Consider the following 18,703-nt stretch of genomic DNA (forward strand, 5'->3'; position numbering starts at 1 on the left):
AAAAATTATTCCAAATATCATGCAGGGGTGGCAAGTTAGAACAACCTTGTTCTTCTAGCCACCTTCTGACTTCCGCACGAAGGTTCTGAAAGTTGCTGGTCCAGAACGTCTTTATGGGGTGGTTTTAAAGTTTTTACATCATTTACTTAGTGGCACATCCTTGCCCAACCAGACTCATGGTGCTAAAGTTTCCCAGCCACGAACTGGCATGCCTATTTCCTCTGGGATAGGGCTTCCAATTCAAATGCAGCAGTTGCAATCTGCACTTTATGGGTCGGTACAAGAGAAGGGATCAGAACCGGAGGTTGACAAGTACAGACACTACCATGCAACTCGCAGCTAATATCCTTTCTAAGATACACCAGTAGAAGCCAAATAGTCAAAGTAGGCAAGGCTCAGGAAATCATTGAGAAGATCTCCTTGAGGTTGGTTTTTACTGTTGCACTTGAAGGCTCCCCTAATCCGGCATCATTTCAGACAAGGAAATGTTGTTGCGCACCTATTAGCTGTGGAAGCTCTTAATATAATTTGAGTACATGGATCTCAATATAATGGAAGGGTTTAAAGGAAATATCAGAAAGAGGTCTATAAATTCTCTGACATGACTCGACATACACGTGCGCTGCACGTGCTAATAAACTAGTACAAAAAAAAATGGACGGAGCTAGCAGAAAATGTAGGTAACAACATGTAAGTTAGAAGCTTCGTGGACAGCGGCTGACCATGTCGCGGAGCAGGTGGATGAAAATACAAATATGGAAATTTATGATAGCCTATTGGCATATATGGGGGGTGACGGCGGCGGTGGGAGAAATAAATCTCAGACGTTATTACCAGCAGACTTCTTGCGATTTCCAGTACGAACTAGATTAGATTTTGATCGTCCATTACAGATAAATAGTTCTTGATCGAGAAAATTTGAGTTGTACTCAAGATTGTTAAGAGAAAGAAACAATAACACAAAAAGAAGAAGCAGAGGAACAGAAAAAATGTTTTTCATTTGAGATTGAATGTAGAATTCGGGCAAAACCTTAGCTTTTATAGACACCCAGAAAAGGAGAAAATCTTGTGAAAGAGATTATGCCATTTACAGACGATTTTAAAAGCGCGTTTGGTCAAGTCGTCAAAATTTGTTTATTTCAAGCATGTGTGGGTCAAAGCTATGGTTTTGTGGTCATTTTTCTTTGCAATCAAGCTTGGATTTTAAGGTTGGTTAGGGAGATAAGAAACTAATAAAGGAATTAATAGCCTTTTTCTTGGAGATAAATTTAGCAAATTGCTAGAATCCAATTATTTGTTTTATACTAAATTAAAATGGAGTTTATATTCTTCTTGATATCTATTTACGTATATTAATTTTGTTAAAAGAATAATATAATAGTACATTCTCGATCAAAGTATAATCAATTTTATGTGAGCACGTGCAGCTAAATATAATGGGAGGGGCTAAGACAAAAATTAAAAAGAGAGGTCTCGAAATTTTTCGACATGACTGGCATGCACGTGCCGATAAACTTGTAATAAAATAAAATGGAAGGAGCTAGTAGAAAATGTAGTTAAGAAAAACCTGTGACTGAACATAAATGTTGTTCCAAAGATCATGCAGGGGTGGCAAGATAGAACAACCTTGTTCTTCTAGCCACCTTATGACTTCCTCACGAAGGTTCTGAAAGTTGCTGGTCCAGAACGTCTTTATGGGATGGTTTTAAAGTTTTTACATCATGTACCCAGTGGCACATACTTGCCACCAGGGTCCAATCAACCTGAGTATGTCGATGCACCACTGATAACATCCTCTCAAGCTACGTATAATGCAATGCCATCAATGGAAAAGGTTTCACAAATGAACTATAATCAGGTTACCTGAGAAGATTTTAAGCCTTCAATTGAGTATGGTTCTCTAACTGATGCATACCCCAGAAATCCTGTGCAGCCAAATAATACTGCAGCATACCTCGGGAATCCTGTACACCAAAGCAATACTGCAGCGCCAGCCCAAGCAGGGATCTCTTTAACACCTGAACTTATTGCAACCCTAGCAAAGATGCTACCAGCTAACAAGTTATCAAGTGTGGTAGGAACAACCGCGCCAGCAGGACATTCTGCTGGTATGCCTAAATCAGATGTTGTTGTTGCACCTGGAAAAGTGCAGCAACAGTTGTTAAGATATGAACAGCAAGCCCCTGGTGAAGCTGTCGATCACAAGGCACAGTTTGGTAGCCATTTTAACAACCAAACACAAGTTTTCTCACAGCTTCAAGCTCATCCGCAAGTCTTGAACACACCAAACCATTATTCTTAAGGGGCCACTACTTTTGGCCAAATGCAAGAGCATAACCTCAACCTGTAAGCACAAGGTGGTCCTCCTCAAATATCGACCTGGGCCAATATTTCTCAAGGTACACAGTTCTTCGACCAACCCCATATTGATTGACATCTTCAGTTTGGTTGACATCAAGATGTTGTGACTGGTTCTTGGAGGGTTCTTGGCACAGATGCCTTTGGACATTATGGTTCATCTGTTCCTCAACAACGAACAAATCTTGCTTCATTGCCCAACTATACTCATAGTGCTAATGTTTCCCAGCCACAAGCTAGCATGCCTATTGCCTCTAGGATAGGGCTTCCTACTCAAATGTTGCAGTTGTAATCTGCACTTTATGGGTCTGTAAAAGAGGAGGGATAAGAACCAGAGGTAGACAAGAGCGAACGTTACCAGCCAACTTTAATATCTGCAGCTAATCTTCTTTCTAAGATACACCAGCAGATGCCAAATAGTCAAAGTGGGCAAGGCTCAGGCGATCATTGAGAAGATCTCTTTAAGCTAGGTTGTTAATGCTGCACTTGAAGGCTCCCCTGATCCGGCTTAATTTAAGACAATGAAATGCAGTCGCGCACCTACTAGTGTAGAAAACTCTTACCCAATTCAGTATAAATAAAGTGTTCAGCCTATTACGACTTACCCCTTTTTGGAAAACCAGCTGTGGCAAAATCACAAAAGGACTGCCTCTTTTGTGAAAAATATCAATGTTCTTACTACTAATATGCTTTCTAGTCTTGGAAACTTAAATGTCTTGCATGAAATAAGTCCTAGAAACTCTTTGGGTTCTATGTCTAACGCTTCGTCTACTACTTGCGATGCGCCTGCTAGATCTACTAAGTCCAAACTGTTAGCCCATGAGGGCTCTACTATGATTTGTAATATTTTGAATGTTTACTATATAAGTATTTGTATTAGTACTTAGAAAAACAGTTTTTCTTATAGGCACCAGAAAATAAGATAATCTTGAGAAATATTTTATTATATTTACATATAGACTGTTTGGTCAAGTCGCCAACATCATTTAATTTAGCACATGCATCTCAGTATAATAAAAAGGTTTAAAGGAAATATCAAAACGAGGTTTAGAAATTCTCTTACATAACTTGACATACACGTGAACCATACGTTCCAATAGACAAGTAATAAATAGAATGGACGGAGCTAGCAGAAAACGTAGGTAACAACATCTAGGTTAGAAGCTTCATGGACAGTGGATAACCATGTTGCCGAAGCTGGTGGATGAAAATATGGATATGGAAATTTATGATAGCTTGAAATAAGGGATTTGCGTGTTGGCAAATGTAGGGGTGATGGTGAATCTCAGATGTTATTAGGAGCAGAATTGTTGCAATTTCCAGCACAAACTACATTAGATTTTGATCGTCCATTAAAGATAAATATTTCTTGATCAAGAAAATTTGAGTTGTACTCACGATTATTAAGTGAAAGAAATAATAACACAAAAAGAAGAAGCAGAGGAGTAGTAAAATTGTTTTTCATCTGTGAATGGACGTAGAAGTCAGGCAAAACCTTAGCTTTTATAGACGCCCAAAAAAGGAGAGAATCTTGTGAAAGAGATTATGCTATTTACAGAAGAGTTTAACAGCGTGTTTGGTCAAGTCGTCGAAATTAGTTTATTTTAAGCACGTGTGGGTCAAAGCTAAGGTAAGGTTTTGTGGTCTTTGTAATCAAGCAAGGATTTTATGGTTGGTAAGGGAGATAAGAAGCTAATAAAGGCATTAATAGCCTTTTGCTTTGAGATAAATTTAGTAAATTTCTAGATTCCTATTATTTGTTTTATACTAAATTAAAATGGACTGTGTATTCTCTTGATATCTATTTACGTACATTATTTTTGTTAAAAGAACAATATAATTGTACTTTCTCGATCAAAGTATAACCAATTTTATGTGACCACATGTAGCTAAATATAATGGGAGGAGCTAAGACAAAAATTAAAAAGAGAGGTCTTGAAATATTTTGACATGGCTGGTATACACGTGCAACTCGCGTGCCGATAAACTTAATAAAATAAAATGGAAGTAGCTAGTAGAAAATGTAGTTAAGAAAAACTTGTGACTGAACATAAAAGTGGTTCCAAAGATCGTGCTAGGGTGGCAAGATATTATGATGGAACAACCTTGTTCTTGTTGCCTCCTTTGACTTTCTCAAGAAGGATCTGAAAGTTGCGGGTCCAGAACGACTTTATGGGGTGGTTGCACATCATGTACCAAGTGGCACATCCTTGCCACCAGGTTCCAATGAACCTTAGTATTTCGATGCACCAAGGATTAAATCCTCTCAAGCTGAATATGATGCAATGCCATCTGTGGAAAGGGTTTCACAGATGAACTATAATCAAGTTACCCAAGAAGATCTAAAGCCTTCAATTGACTATGGTTCTCTAACTGATGCATACCCCAGAAATCCTATGCAGCCAAGTAATACTGCAGTATACCTCGGAATCCTATACACTAAAGCAAGCAGCACCAACCCAAGTAGGGGTCTCTTTAACACCTGAACTTGTTGTAACCCTAGGAAAGATGCTACCAGATAACAAGTTATCAAGTGTGGTAGGAACAACCGCGCCTGGTATGCCTGCATCAGATATTGTTGTTGCACCTGGAAAGTGAAGCAATAGCCTTGGGGATATGAACATCAAGCTTCTGGTAAAGTTGTCGAGCACATGGCACAGTTTGGTAGCCAGTTTAACAACCAAACACAAGTTTCTCACAGGTTCAAGCTCATCCGCAAGTCATGACCACACCAAACCATTATTCTCAAGGGGCCACTTATTTTAGCCAAATGCAAGAGCATAACCTCAACTTGCAAGCACAAGGTGGTCCTCATCAGACATCGACCTGGGTCATCATTTCTAAAGGTACACAGCTCTCAACCCAGCCCCATGTTTATTGACATCTTCAGTTTGGAAGACATCAAGATACTGTGAGTGGTTCTTGCAGGGTTCATGGCACAGATGCCTTTGGACATTATGCTTCATCAGTACCTCAACAACCAACAAATCTTGCTTCATTGCCCAACCAGAATCATGGTGCTAATGTTTCCCAGCCACAAGTTGGCATGCCTATTGCCTCTAGGATAGGGCTTCTAACTCAAATGCAGCAATTGTAGTCTGCACTTCCTGGGTCTCTTTAAGCTGAGGGATCAGAATCGGAGGTTGACAAGAACGAATGCTACCAGTCAACTCTAATGTTCGCAGCTAATATCCTTTCTAAGATACGCCAGTAGAAGCTAACTAGTCAAAGTGGGGAATGCTCGGGCAATCATTGAGAAGATCTCTTGAGCTAGATTATTAATGTTACACTTGAAGGCTCCCCTGATCCGGCATAATTTAAGACAAGGAAATGTAGTCGCGCACCTACTAGCTAAGGAAGCTCTTACCCAGTCAAGTATAAATAAAGTGTTCTACCTAGTACGGCTTCCCCTCTTTGTGGAAAATCAGCTTAGGCAAAATCACTAACGGACCGCCTCTTTTGAGAAAAATATCAATGTACTTATTACTAATATGCTTGCTAGTCTTGGAAACTTAAATGTCCTGCGTGACATAAGTTATAGAAACACTTTGGGCTCGATGTCTAAAACATCATCTACTACTAGCAATGCGCCTGCTGGTTCTACTAAGTCCAAACTATTAGCCCATGAGGGCTCTACTATGATTTGTAATATTTTGAATGTTTATTAAATAAGTATCTATATTAGTACTCAAAAACACATTTTTTTTTATTGGCACCAGAAAATAAGACAAACTTGAGAAATGTATTATGATATTTACATATGAGACTGTTTGGTCAAGTCGCCAACATCATTTAATTTAGCATATGCATCTCAGTATAATAAAAAGGTTTAAAGGAAATATCAAAAATAGGTCTAGAAATTCTCTAACATAACTCGACACACATGTGCAACGCAAGTGCCAATAAACTACTTATAAATAAAATGGAAAGAGATAGCAGAAAGTGTAGGTGACAACATCTAGGTTAGAAGCTTCATGGACATCGGCTAACCATGTCGCTGGAACTGGTGGATGAAAATATAGCTATGGAAATTTATGATAGATTGAAATAAGGGAATTGTGTGTTGGCATATGTAGGGGTGATGGCGGCGGTGGCAGAAATAAATCACACACGTTATTAGGAGCATACTTGTTGCGATTTCCCAAACGAACTAGATTAGATTTTGATCGTCCATTGAAGATAAATAGTTCATGATCAAGAAAATTTGAGTTGTACTCAAGATTGTTAAGAGAAAGAAAACAATATCACAAAAAGAAGAAGTAAAGGAGCAGTAAAATTGTTTTTCATTTGTGATTGAACGTAGAAGTCGGGAAAAAGCATAGCTTTTATAGACACCCAAAAAAGGAGAGTCTCTTGTGAAAGAGATTATGCCATTTATAGACGAGATTAATCACATGTTTGGTCAAGTCGTCAAAATCAGTTTATTTTAACCACGTGTGGGTCAAATCTAAGGTTTTGTGATCATTTTTCTTTGTAATCAAGCATGGATTTTAAGGTTGGTTAGGGAGATGAGAAAATAATAAAGGCAATAATAGCCTTTTGCTTGGAGATAAATTTAGTGAATTGCTCGAATCCTATTATTTGTTTTATTCTAAATTGAAATGGAGTTTGTATTCTCCTTGATATTTATTTACGTACATTATTTTTGTTAAATAACAAAATAATAGTACTTTCTCGATCAAAGTATAACCAATTTTAGGTAAGCACGTGCAACTCAATATAATAGCAGGGCTAAGACAAAAATTAAAAAAAGAGGTCTCAAAATATTTCGACATGACTGGCATTGACGTGCAATGCGCGTGCCGATAAAATGTAATAAAATAAAATGGAAGGAGCTAACAGAAAATGTAGCCAAGAAAAACTTGTGACTTAACATAAAAGTGATTCCAAAGATCGTGCTAGGGCTGCAAGATTTGATGATGGAACAACCTTGTTCTTGTAGCCACCTTCTAACTTCCTCACGAAGGTTTTGAAAGTTGCTGGTCCAGAACGTCTTTATGGGGTGGTTCTAAAGTTTGCACATTATGTACCTAGTAGCACATCCTTTCCACTAGGGTCCAATCAAACTCAGTATGTTGATGTACCACGGTTTACATCCTCTCAAGCTACGTATGATGCAATGCCATCTGTGGAAAGGGTTTCACAGATGAACTATATTCAGGTCACCTAAGAAGATATGAAGCCTTCAACTGAGTATGGTTCTCTAACTGATGCATGCCCCAGAAATCCTGTGCAGCCAAGTAATACTGCAGCATACCTCGGGAATCCTGTACACTAAGCAATACTGCAGCACCAGCCCAAGCAGGGATCTCTTAAACACCTGAACTTATTGCAACCCTAGCAAAGATGCTACCAGCTAACAAGTTATCAAGTGTGGTAGGAACAACCGCACCAGCAGGACCTTCTGCTGGTATGCCTATATCATATGTTGTTATTGCACCCGGAAAAGTGCAGCAACAATCTTGGAGATATTAACTGTAGGCTCCTAGTAAAGCTGTCGATCACATGGCATAGTTTGGTAGCCAGTTTAACAACCAAACACAAGCTTTCTCACAGCTTCAAGCTCATCCACAATTCTTGAACACGCCAAACCATTACTCTCAAGGGACCACTAGTTTTAGCCAAATGCAAGAGCATAACCTCAACTTACATGCACAAGGTGGTCCTCCTCAGACATCGACCTCGGCCATCATTTCTCAAGGTACAAAAGTCTCAGCCCAGCCCCATATTGATCGGCATCTTCAGTTTAGAAGACATAAATATACAGTGAGTGGTTCTTGGAGGGTTCATGGCACAGATGCCTTTGGACATTATGGTTCATCTGTTCTTCAACAACCAACAAATCTTGCTTCATTGCCCAACCAGACCCATGGTGCTAATGTTTCCTAGCCACAAGCTGGCATTCCTGTTGCCTTTGGGATAGGGCTTCCTACTCAAATGCAGTAGCTGCAATCTGTACTTTATGGGTCTGTACAAAAGGAGGGATCATAATCAGAGGTTGACAAGAGCGTACACTACCAGGCAACTCTAATGTTCGCAGCTAATATCCTTTTTGATATACACCAGCAGAGGCCAAATAGTCAAAGGGGGTAAAGCTCAGACAATCATTGAGAAGATCTCCTTGAGCTAGGTTATTAATGCTGCACTTAAAGGTTGTCTTGATTCGTCAAAATTTCAGACAAGTAATTGAAGTCGCACACCCACTAGCTAAGGAAGCTCTTACCCAGTCCAGTATAAATAAAATGTTATACCTCGTACAGCTTCCCCCTATTTGTGGAATACCAGTTGTGGAAAAATCACAAAAGGATTGCCTCTTTTGTGAAAAATATCAATGTACTTACTACTAATATGCTTGCTAGTCTTGGAAACTTAAATGACCTGCGTGACATAAGTCCTAGAAATTCTTTTGGTTCTATGTCTAACGTATTGTCTACTACTTGAGACGCACCTGCTAGTTCTACTAAGTCCAATCTATTAGCCCATGAGGGCTCTACTATGATTTGTAATATTTTGAATGTTTATTATATAAGTATTCGTATTAGTACTCAAAAAAAAAGACTTTTGTTTTTATAGGCACCCGATAATATGAGAATCTTGAGAAAGATATTATGATATTCACATATGAGACTATATGGTCAAGTCGCCAACATCATTTAATTTGAGCACATGCATCTGAATATAATTTAAGGGTTTAAAGGAAATATCAAAAAGAGGTCTAGAAATTTTCTATCATAACTCGACATACACATGCAATGCACGTGCCAATAAACTAGTAGTAAGTAAAATGGAAGGAACTAGCAGAAAAAGAAAAAAAGAAAAAAAAGGTAACAACTTCTTGGTTAGAAACTTCGTGGACAGCGGCTGAATATGTTATCCGAGCTGGTCGATAAAAATATAGATATGGAAATTTATGATACCTTTAAATAAGCTAATTGTGCATTGGCATATGTAGGGCTGACGGCGGCGGTGGCAGAAATAAATCACAGATGTTATTAGGAGCAGACTTGTTGCAATTTTCAGCACGACCTAGATTAGATTTTGATCGTCCATTAAATATAAGTAGTTCTTGATCAAGAAAATTTGAGTTGTACTTAAGATTGTTAAGAGAAAGAAACAATAACACAAAAAGAAGAAGCAGAGGAGCAGTAAAATTGTTTTTCATTTGTGATTGAGCATAGAAGTCGGGCAAAAACTTTGCTTTTATAGACAACCAGAAAAGGAGAGAATCTTGTGAAAGACATAATGCCATTTACAGACGAGTTTAACTGCGTGTTTGGTCAAGTCGTCGAATCAGTTTATTTTAAGCACGTGTGGGCCAAAGCTAAGGTTTTGTGGTGATTTTTCTTTGTAATCAAGAATGGATTTTAAGGATGGTTAAGGAGATAAGAAACTAATAAAGGCATTAATAGCGTTTTGCTAGGAGATAAATTTAGCAAATTGCTAGAATCCTATTATTTGTTTTATACAAAATTGAAATGGAGTTTGTATTTTCCTTGATATCTATTTACGTACATTAATTTTGTTAAAATAAAAATATAATAGTAATTATTTTTGTTAAATAACAATATAATAGTACTTTCTCGATCAAATTTTAACCAATTTTATGTAAGCACGTGCAGCTCAATATAATGGGAGGGGCTAAGAAAAAATTAAAAAAAAGAGGTTTTTTCGACATGACTGGCATGCACGTGCAACGCGCATGCCGATAAACTTGTAATAAACTAAAATGGAAGGAGCCAGAAGAAAATGTAGTTAAGAAAAACTTGTGACTAAACATAAAAGTGGTTCCAAAGATCGTGCTGGGGTGGCAAGATTTGATGATGGAACAACCTTGTTCTTGTAGCTACCTTCTGACTTTCTCACGACGGCTCTGAAAGTTTCTGGTCCAGAACGTCTTTATGGCTTGGTTTGAAAGTTTGCACATCATGTACCTACTGGCACATCCTTGCCACCAGGGTCCAATCAGCCACAGTATGTCGATGCACGGATAACATCCTCTCAAGTTGCTTATGATGCAATGGCATCTGTGGAAAGGGTTTTTGCTGGCATTCCTGCATCAGATGTTGTTGTTGTACCTGGAAAAGTGCAGTAACAGTCTTGAAGATAGGAACAACAAGCTCCTGGTAAAGCTGCCGATCACATGGCACAATTTGGGAGCTAGTTTAACAACCAAACATAAGTTTTCTCACAGCTTCAAGCTCATCCACAAGTCTTGAACACGCCAAACCATTATTCTCAAGGGGCTACTAGTTTTAGCCAAATGCAAGAGTATAACCTCAACTTGAAAGCACAAGGTCGTCGTCCTCAGGCATCGACCTCGGCCATCATTTCATAAGGTACACAATTCTCAGCCCTGCCCCATGTTAATCGATATCTTCAGTTTGAAAGACATCATGATGTTGTGAGTGGTTCTTGGAAGGTTCATGGCACATATGCCTTTAGACATTATGGTTCATTTGTTCCTCAACAACCAACAAATCTAGATTCATTGCCCAACCAGACTCATGGTGCTAAAGTTTCCTAGCCACAAGCTGGCATGCCTATTACAACTGGGATAGGGCTTCCAACGCAAATGCAGCAGTTTTAATCTGCACTTGATTGTTCTGTACAGGAGAAAGGATCAGAAACTGGAGATTGAAAAGAACGAACGCTACCAGGAAACTCTAATGTTGGCAGCTAATCTCGTTCCTAAGATACACCAGTAGAAGCCAGATAGTCAAAGTGGGCAAGGCTCAGACAAACATTGAGAAGATCTCCTTGAGCTAGGTTATTAATGCTGCACTAGAAGGCACCCCTGATCCTGCATAATTTCAGACAAGAAAATGCAGTCGCGCACCTACTAGCTACGGAAGCTCTTACCCAATCCAGTATAAATAAAGAGTTCTACCTAGTATAGCTTGTAACACCCCGTATCTTAAAATAAAAGTTAGACCCGTATCGTTAGAGTTTCAGAGGAAATTTAAAGGTTTGAGCGTGTTGCGAAAGTGGCTAGGGGGCCTACTTCGGGCAACCATAACACCTTGATTTGTTGGGAATTTGGAAAAGGTTCTTTAATGAAAGTTGTAGTACATAGAAATACCTTTCCAGGCATATAAGGATCGGGCCAATCAGAGTTCGGATAAAGGAGATATGATGGTCTCAAAATGGCTAATAGAGGGGTGCTCAGATTCGATAGAATCGGCTAAGTTTTCGATACGTCTTCCTTCCATCCAAATTTCGTGAAAATCCGTTGGGAATTTGAGAAACCTTAAAACATAAAAGTTGTAGCCCTTTGAAATATCTTTCCAATGGTATATTATAGAGCCAAAACGGAGATTTATGCTAGGATTTATGCCCATTCTACCGAACGTTGTTAGAATGGCCTAGGGCGCCGCCCCAAGCCAAAATTTGCAAAAAAACGTAATTTTCGTCGGGGCCTATAGTATAGGCCTAGAGCCCCGCCTTGGGCGACGGCCAGGGCGACGCACCAGGCCAAATTATGCCTGAAACGTCCTTTTCGAATTTTATATGTACCCAACTCCGAAAAACTTTTCCCACTTCTTTCTAAACCGCCTTTTTGGAAAGAAAACACTCTAGGGCTTCCACAAATCATAAAAGGTGAGTTCCTACTCAAACCCTATTGATTATTACATCAATCTAACAAAGATTAACGCTAGAATCCCAATCTATTCCATAGATTATCGATTGAATCTTCGTCTTGGACAAAGGAACTCTAGAATCCGAATTCAAGAGGATTGAACTTCAAAAAGGTAATACTTCTACTCTCTAATCACTTATAGTTGTGAATTGATGAGTTCTTGGGAGAATTGAAAATGGGTTTGATAGAGAGCACCATATGAACTATGCTAGGGTTTTGGATTATTAACTTAGGATTGTTGTAGTCATATGGGTGATGAAGAATGATGTTACTTTCATCAAATTGAGATTGTAGAATCACCTAGAAGTAATAGAATAGGAATTGGATGAAGAAACACCATTAATGGAGATTATAGAGCTTGATGCCCACCAAGTGTTTGATAAAATGCTTAGATGACCAAAGCATGGATATTATTGCTAATATAGAATCCCTTTGACTTGTATTGATATAGATCAAAGTTGAAAGGGTTAACGAACGGTGTATTACGCTCAAAGGCTGAATTAAGGTATGTGAGGCTAACTATCTACGTTAGGGAATGTTCATGATTCTCCCTACGCCTCATTCTTCATACTTGTCAGTAATTTGACTCAAAATACAGTTTAGCCTTAGTTTCATGATATGTTGTAGAACTGTTATCTTCTAGGGTTGCAATTACAGAATTCGTTCATGGTTGTCAATTTGAATATCATGAACTCAGCACGTAATCTTTATAGACTTACGTATTGTTACCACATGAGTCTCAGTCTAGAAATTCAGTATGCTCAGAAACAGTCAATGTTTTCAATTCAGTCCAACATGTCTATTTCAGTTCAGCATTTTTCATAGTTATTATGGTCTCAATCCTTTTTAATTAACCATAATTAAACATATGTGATTTTTTTCAAGGGAACAGCACAGTCTTGTGTATACGTATACATGGCCGAGGCCATTGACGCACTACTAGGGCGAGGCCATAGCGTGCATCACATATACAAACACAGATAATACAGATGATTCAGCTACAGAGCAGGGAGTATTCATATCTCTACTTCTTTGCTATTATAGTTACAGTTATCAGTTTCAGTACTTTATTGCTTCAGTTTCTTTACATACCAGTACAATTCAAATGTGCTGATATCCCTTTTTTATTGCTTGGGGGCCTGCATCTCGCGATGCAGGCAACGATATATAGGTTGACGACTCAGCTATTTAGGAGTGCACGTATCAGCTACTGTTGAGCCCCAAATTCCTTCAGGGCGCTGTCAGCTATCTAGTTATTTCAGTTTATAGACAGCTCTATTATTCAGTATTCTTAGAGGCTTCATTTTCACAGTCCAGACAGTCAGATATTTGTTATGTTAGCCTTGTAGACAGTTATACTCAGTTGTTCGGTTGTTTTGGTTTGGCCATGTTGGCTACTTTCAAATATGTTCAGATTGTCTAAGTATTTTCGCATTATGATATTTCAGTCAGACTTTTAGTTAATCAGCATGTGTTAGTTTTATTTTATAATTCAGTCATGTTTTGATATCACATGTTGATTCAACCAGCCAAATGGTTCGCTCGGTCACATGCAGTCAGGCACCGGGTGTCATGTTATGTCTAGGCCCAGGTTTAGGGCGTGATAAAGCTTCCCCCCATTGTGGAAAACCAGCTGTGGAAAAATCACAAAAGGATTGCCTCTTTTGTGAAAAATATCAATCCACTTACTACTAATATGCTTGCTAGTCTTGAAAACTTAAATGTGCTAGGTCACATAAGTCCTAGAAACTCTTTTGGTTCTATGTCTAGTGCATCGTCTACTACGTGCGATGTGCCTGCTGGTTCTACTAAGTCCAAACTATTAGCCTATAAGGGCTCTACTATGATTCGTAATATTTTGAATGTTTATTATATAAGTATTCGTACTAGTACTCAATCAAAAAAAAACTTTAGTTTTTATAGGAACCAGAAAATAAGAGAATCTTGAGAAATATATTATGATATGTACATATGAGACAGATTGGTAAAGTCGCCAACATCATTTAATTTGAGCACATACATCTCAATATAATGGAAGGGTTTAAAGTAAATATCAAAAAGAGGCCTATAAATTCTCTGACATAACTCGACATACACGTGCAATGCATATGCCAATAAACTAGTAATAAATTGAAGTGGAAGGAGCAAGCAAAAATCGTAGGTAACAACATATCGGTTAGAAGCTTTGTGGAAGCGGCTGACCATGTCGCCGAAGCTGGTGGATGAAAATATAGATATTAAAATTTATGATAGCTTGAAATAAGGCAATTGTGTATTGGCATATGTAGGGCTAACGGTGTCGATGGTAGAAATAAATCACAGACATTATTAGGAGCAGACTTCTTACGATTTCCAACACGACCTAGATTAGATTTTGATCGTCCATTAAAGCTAAGTTGTTCTTGATCAAGAAAATTTGAGTTGTACTTAGGATTCTTAAGAGAAAGAAATAATAACACAAACAGAAGAAGCAGAGGAGCAGTAAAATTGTTTTTCATTTGTGATTGAAGGTAGAAGTCGCACAAAAACTTTGCTTTTATAGACACCCAAAAGGAGAGAATCTTGTGAAAGAGATTATGCCATTTACGGACAACTTTAACTGCGTATTTGGTCAAGTCGTAGAAATCAGTTTATTTTAAGCACGTGTGGGTCAAAGCTAAGGTTTTGTGGTCTTTTTTTTTTTTTTTTTTGTAATCATGCATGGATTTTAAGGATGGTTAGGGAGATAAGAAACAAGTAAAGGCATTAATAGTGTTTTACATAGATATAAATTTAGCGAATTACTAGAATCCTATTATTTGTTTTATTGTAAATTGAAATGGAGTTTGCATTCTCCCTGATAACTATTTACGTACATTATTTTTGTTAAAAGAAAAATATAATAGTACTTTGTCGATCACAGTGTAACCAATTGTAAGCACGTGTAGCTCAATATAATGGGAGGGGCTAAGACAAAAATTAAAAAAAGAGGTCTCGAAATTTATCGACATGACTGCCATACTCGTGCAACGCACGTGCCGATAAACTTGTAATAAAATAAACTGGAAGGAGCTAGTATAAAATATAGTTAAGAAAAACTTGTGAATAAACTTAAAAGTGGTTCCAAATATCGAGCGGGGGTGGCAAGATTTGATAATGGAACAACATTGTTCTTAGTGCCACCTTTTGACTTCCTCACGAAGGTTCTTAAAGTTGTGTGTCCAGAACGTCTTTATGGGATGGTTTTAAAGTTTGCACATAATTTAACTAGTGGCACATCCTTGCCACCAGGGTCCAATCAACCTCAGTAGGTCAATGCACCACAGATAACATCCTCTCAAGGTGCATATAATGCAATGCCATCCTTGGAAAGGGTTTCACAGATGAACTATAATCAGGTGACCTGAGAAGATATGAAGCCTTCAATTAAGGTACACAGCTCTCAACCCAGCCCCATGTTGCTCTCAAGGTACACAGCTCTCAACCCAGCCCCATGTTGATTGACATCTTCAGTTTGAAAGATATCAACATGTTGTGAGTGGTTCTTGGAGGATTCATGGCGCAAATGCCTTTGGACAGTATGGTTCATCTGTTCCTTAACAACCAACAAATCTTGCTTCATTACCCAACCAGACTCATAGTGCTAATATTTCCCAGCCACAAGTCGGCATGCCTGTTGCCTCTGGGATAGGGCTTCCAACTCAAATGCAGTAGTTGCAATTTTCACTTTATAGGTCTGCACATGAGGAGGGATCAAAACTGGTGGTTGACAAGAACGAACGCTATTAGGTAACTCTAATTTTTGCAGCTAATCTCCTCTCTAAGATACACCAACACAAGCCAAATAGTCAAAGTGGGCAAGGTTCGGGCAATCATTGAGAAGATCTCCTTGAGCTAGGTATTTAAAGTGTTCAACCTAATACGGCTTCCCCCCTTTGTGGAAAACTAACAGTGGCAAAATCACAAAGGGACTGCCTCTTTTGTGAAAAATATCAATGTACTTACTACTAATATGCTTGTTAGTCATGGAAACTTAAATGTCATGCATGAAAGAGGTCCTAGAAACTCTTTTGGTTCTATGTCTAACGCATTGTCAACTACTTGAGTCTACTACTTGCGATGAGCCTGCTAGATCTACTAAGTCCAAACTTTTAGCCCATGAGGGTTCTATTATGATTTGTAATATTTTGAATATTTATTATATAAGTATCCGTATTAGTACTAAAAAAAACTTTTGTCTTTATAGGCACCAAAAAAGAAGCGAGTCTTGAGAAAGATATTATGGTATTTACATATGAGACTGTCTGGTCAAGTCACCAACATCATTTAATTTGAGCACATTCATATCAATATAGTGGAAGGTTTTATAGGAAATATCCAAAAGAGTCAAGAAATTATCTAACATAACTCGTCATACACATGCAACGCACGTGCCAATAAGATAGTAATAAATAAAATGGAAGGAACAAGCAGAAAACGTAGGTAACAACATCTCGGTTAGAAGCTTCGTGGACAGCGGCTGACCACGTCGCCGGAGCAGGTGGATGAAAATATAGATATGGATATTTATGATAGCTTGAAATAGGGGAATTGTGTATTGGCACAAGTAGGGGTGATGGCGGCGATGGCAGAAATAAATCAGAAACGTTATTGGGAGAGAACTTGTTGCGATTTCCAGCACGGTCTGGACTAGATTTTGATCGTCCATTAAAGATAAATAGTTCCTGACAAAGAAAATTTGAGTTGTACTCAAGATTATTAAGAGAAAGAAATAATAACACAAAAAGAAGAAGCACAGGAGTAGTAAATTTGTTTTTCATTTATGATTGAATGAAGAAGTGGGGGAAAATCCTTAGCTTCTATAGACAACCAGCAAGGAGAGAATCTTGAGAAAGAGATTATGCCATTTACAGATGAGTTTAACAGCGTGTTTGGTGAAGTCGTCGAAATCAGTTTATTTTAAGCACGTGTGGGTTGAGGCTAATGTTTTGTGGTCATTTTTCTTTGTAATCAAGCATGGATTTTAAAGTTGGCTAGGGAGATAAGAAACTAATAAAGGCATTAATATTATTTTGCTTGGGGATAAATTTAGCAAATTGCTAGAATCCTATTATTCGTTTTATACTAAATTGAAATGTCGTTTGTATACTCCTTGGGATCTATTTACGTACATTATTTTTTTTAAAAGAACAATAGAATAGTAATTTCTCGATCAAAGTATAACCAATTTTATGTGCGAACGTGCAACTCAATATAATGGGAGGGGCTAAGACAAAAATTAAAAAAAGAGGTGTCAAAATTTATCAACATGACTGGAATGAACGTGCAACGCGCGTGCCGATAAACTTGTAATAAAATAAAATGGAAGGAGCTAGTAGAAAATATAGTTAAGAAAAACCTGTGACTGAATTGACCTGAGAAGATCTGAAGCCTTCAATTGACTATGGTTCTCTAACTGATGCATACCCCAGAAATCCTGTGCAGCCAAGTAATACTGCAGCATAACTCGGGAATCCTGTACACCAAAGTAATACTGTAGCACAAACCCAAGCAGGGGTCTATTTAACCCCTGAACTTATTGCAACCCTAGAAAAGATGCTACCAGCTAACAAGTTATCAAGTGTGGTAGGAACAACCGCGCCAGCAGGACCTGCTGCCGGTATGCCTGCATCAGATGTTGTTGTTGCACCTGAAAAAGTGCAGCAACAATCTTGGAGATATGAACAACAAGCTCTTGGTCAAGCTGTCGATCACATGGCACAGTTTGGTAGCCAGTTTAACAACCAAACAAAAGTTTTCTCACAGCTTCAATCTCATCTGCAAGGCTTGAACACGCCAAACCATTATTCTCAAGGGGTCATTTTCGCCAAATGCAATAGCATTACTTCAACTTGCAATCACAAGTTGGTCCTCCTCAAACATCAAACTCGGCCATCATTATTCTAGGTACACAGTTCTCAGCGCCGCCCCATAGTGATTGACATCTTCAGTTTAGAAGGCATCAATATGCTGTGAGTGGTTCTTCGAGGCTTCATGGCAGAGATGCCTTTGGACATTATGGTTCATCTGTTCCTCAACAACCAACAAATCTTGCTTCATTACCCAACCAGACTCATGGTGCTAATGTTTCCCAGCCACAAGTTGGCATGCCCGTTGCCTCTTGGATGGGGCTTCCAACTCAAATGCAGCAATTGCAATATGCACTTTATGGGCCTATACAGGAGGAGGGATCAGAACTGGAGGTTGACTAGAACGAACACTACCAGGAAACTCTAATGTTTGCATCTAATCTCCTTTCTAAGATACACCAGCAGAAGTCAAATAGTCAAAGTGGGAAAAACTTAGACAATCATTGAGAAGATCTCTTTGAGTTAGGTTGCTAATGTTGCACTTGAAGGCTGCCCTGATCCGGCATAACTTCAGATAAGATAATGAAGTCGCGCACCTTCTAGCTATGGAAGCTCTTACCTAGTCCAGTATAAATAAAGTGTTCTGCCTAGTACGGCTTCCCTCCTTTGTGGAAATCCATCTGTGGCAATATCACAAAAGGACTGCCTCTTTTGTGAAAAATATCAATGTACTTACTACTAATATGCTTGCAACTCATGGAAACTTAAATGTCCTGCATGACATAAGTCCTAGAAACTCTGTTCATTCTATGTCTAACGCATTGTCTACTACTGGCGATGTGCCTGCTAGATCTACTAAGTCCAAACTTTTAGCCCATGA

At 38.5% G+C, this 18,703-nt stretch overlaps 4 pseudogenes; all 4 read left to right on the plus strand.

The window, feature by feature from the left end:
* Positions 1-1,600: 1,600 nt before the first annotated feature.
* LOC132643714 (flowering time control protein FPA-like) lies at positions 1,601-2,809 on the plus strand (annotated as a pseudogene).
* Positions 2,810-3,044: 235 nt separating this feature from the next.
* LOC132643717 (flowering time control protein FPA-like) lies at positions 3,045-5,614 on the plus strand (annotated as a pseudogene).
* A 1,345-nt stretch (positions 5,615-6,959) lies between these two features.
* Positions 6,960-7,833, plus strand: LOC132643718 (flowering time control protein FPA-like; annotated as a pseudogene).
* A 150-nt stretch (positions 7,834-7,983) lies between these two features.
* LOC132643719 (flowering time control protein FPA-like) lies at positions 7,984-18,330 on the plus strand (annotated as a pseudogene).
* The last annotated feature ends 373 nt before the right edge of the window (positions 18,331-18,703 follow it).

This window comes from Lycium barbarum, chromosome 6 (assembly GCF_019175385.1).
Source record: "Lycium barbarum isolate Lr01 chromosome 6, ASM1917538v2, whole genome shotgun sequence".
Classification (NCBI taxonomy): domain Eukaryota; kingdom Viridiplantae; phylum Streptophyta; class Magnoliopsida; order Solanales; family Solanaceae; genus Lycium; species Lycium barbarum.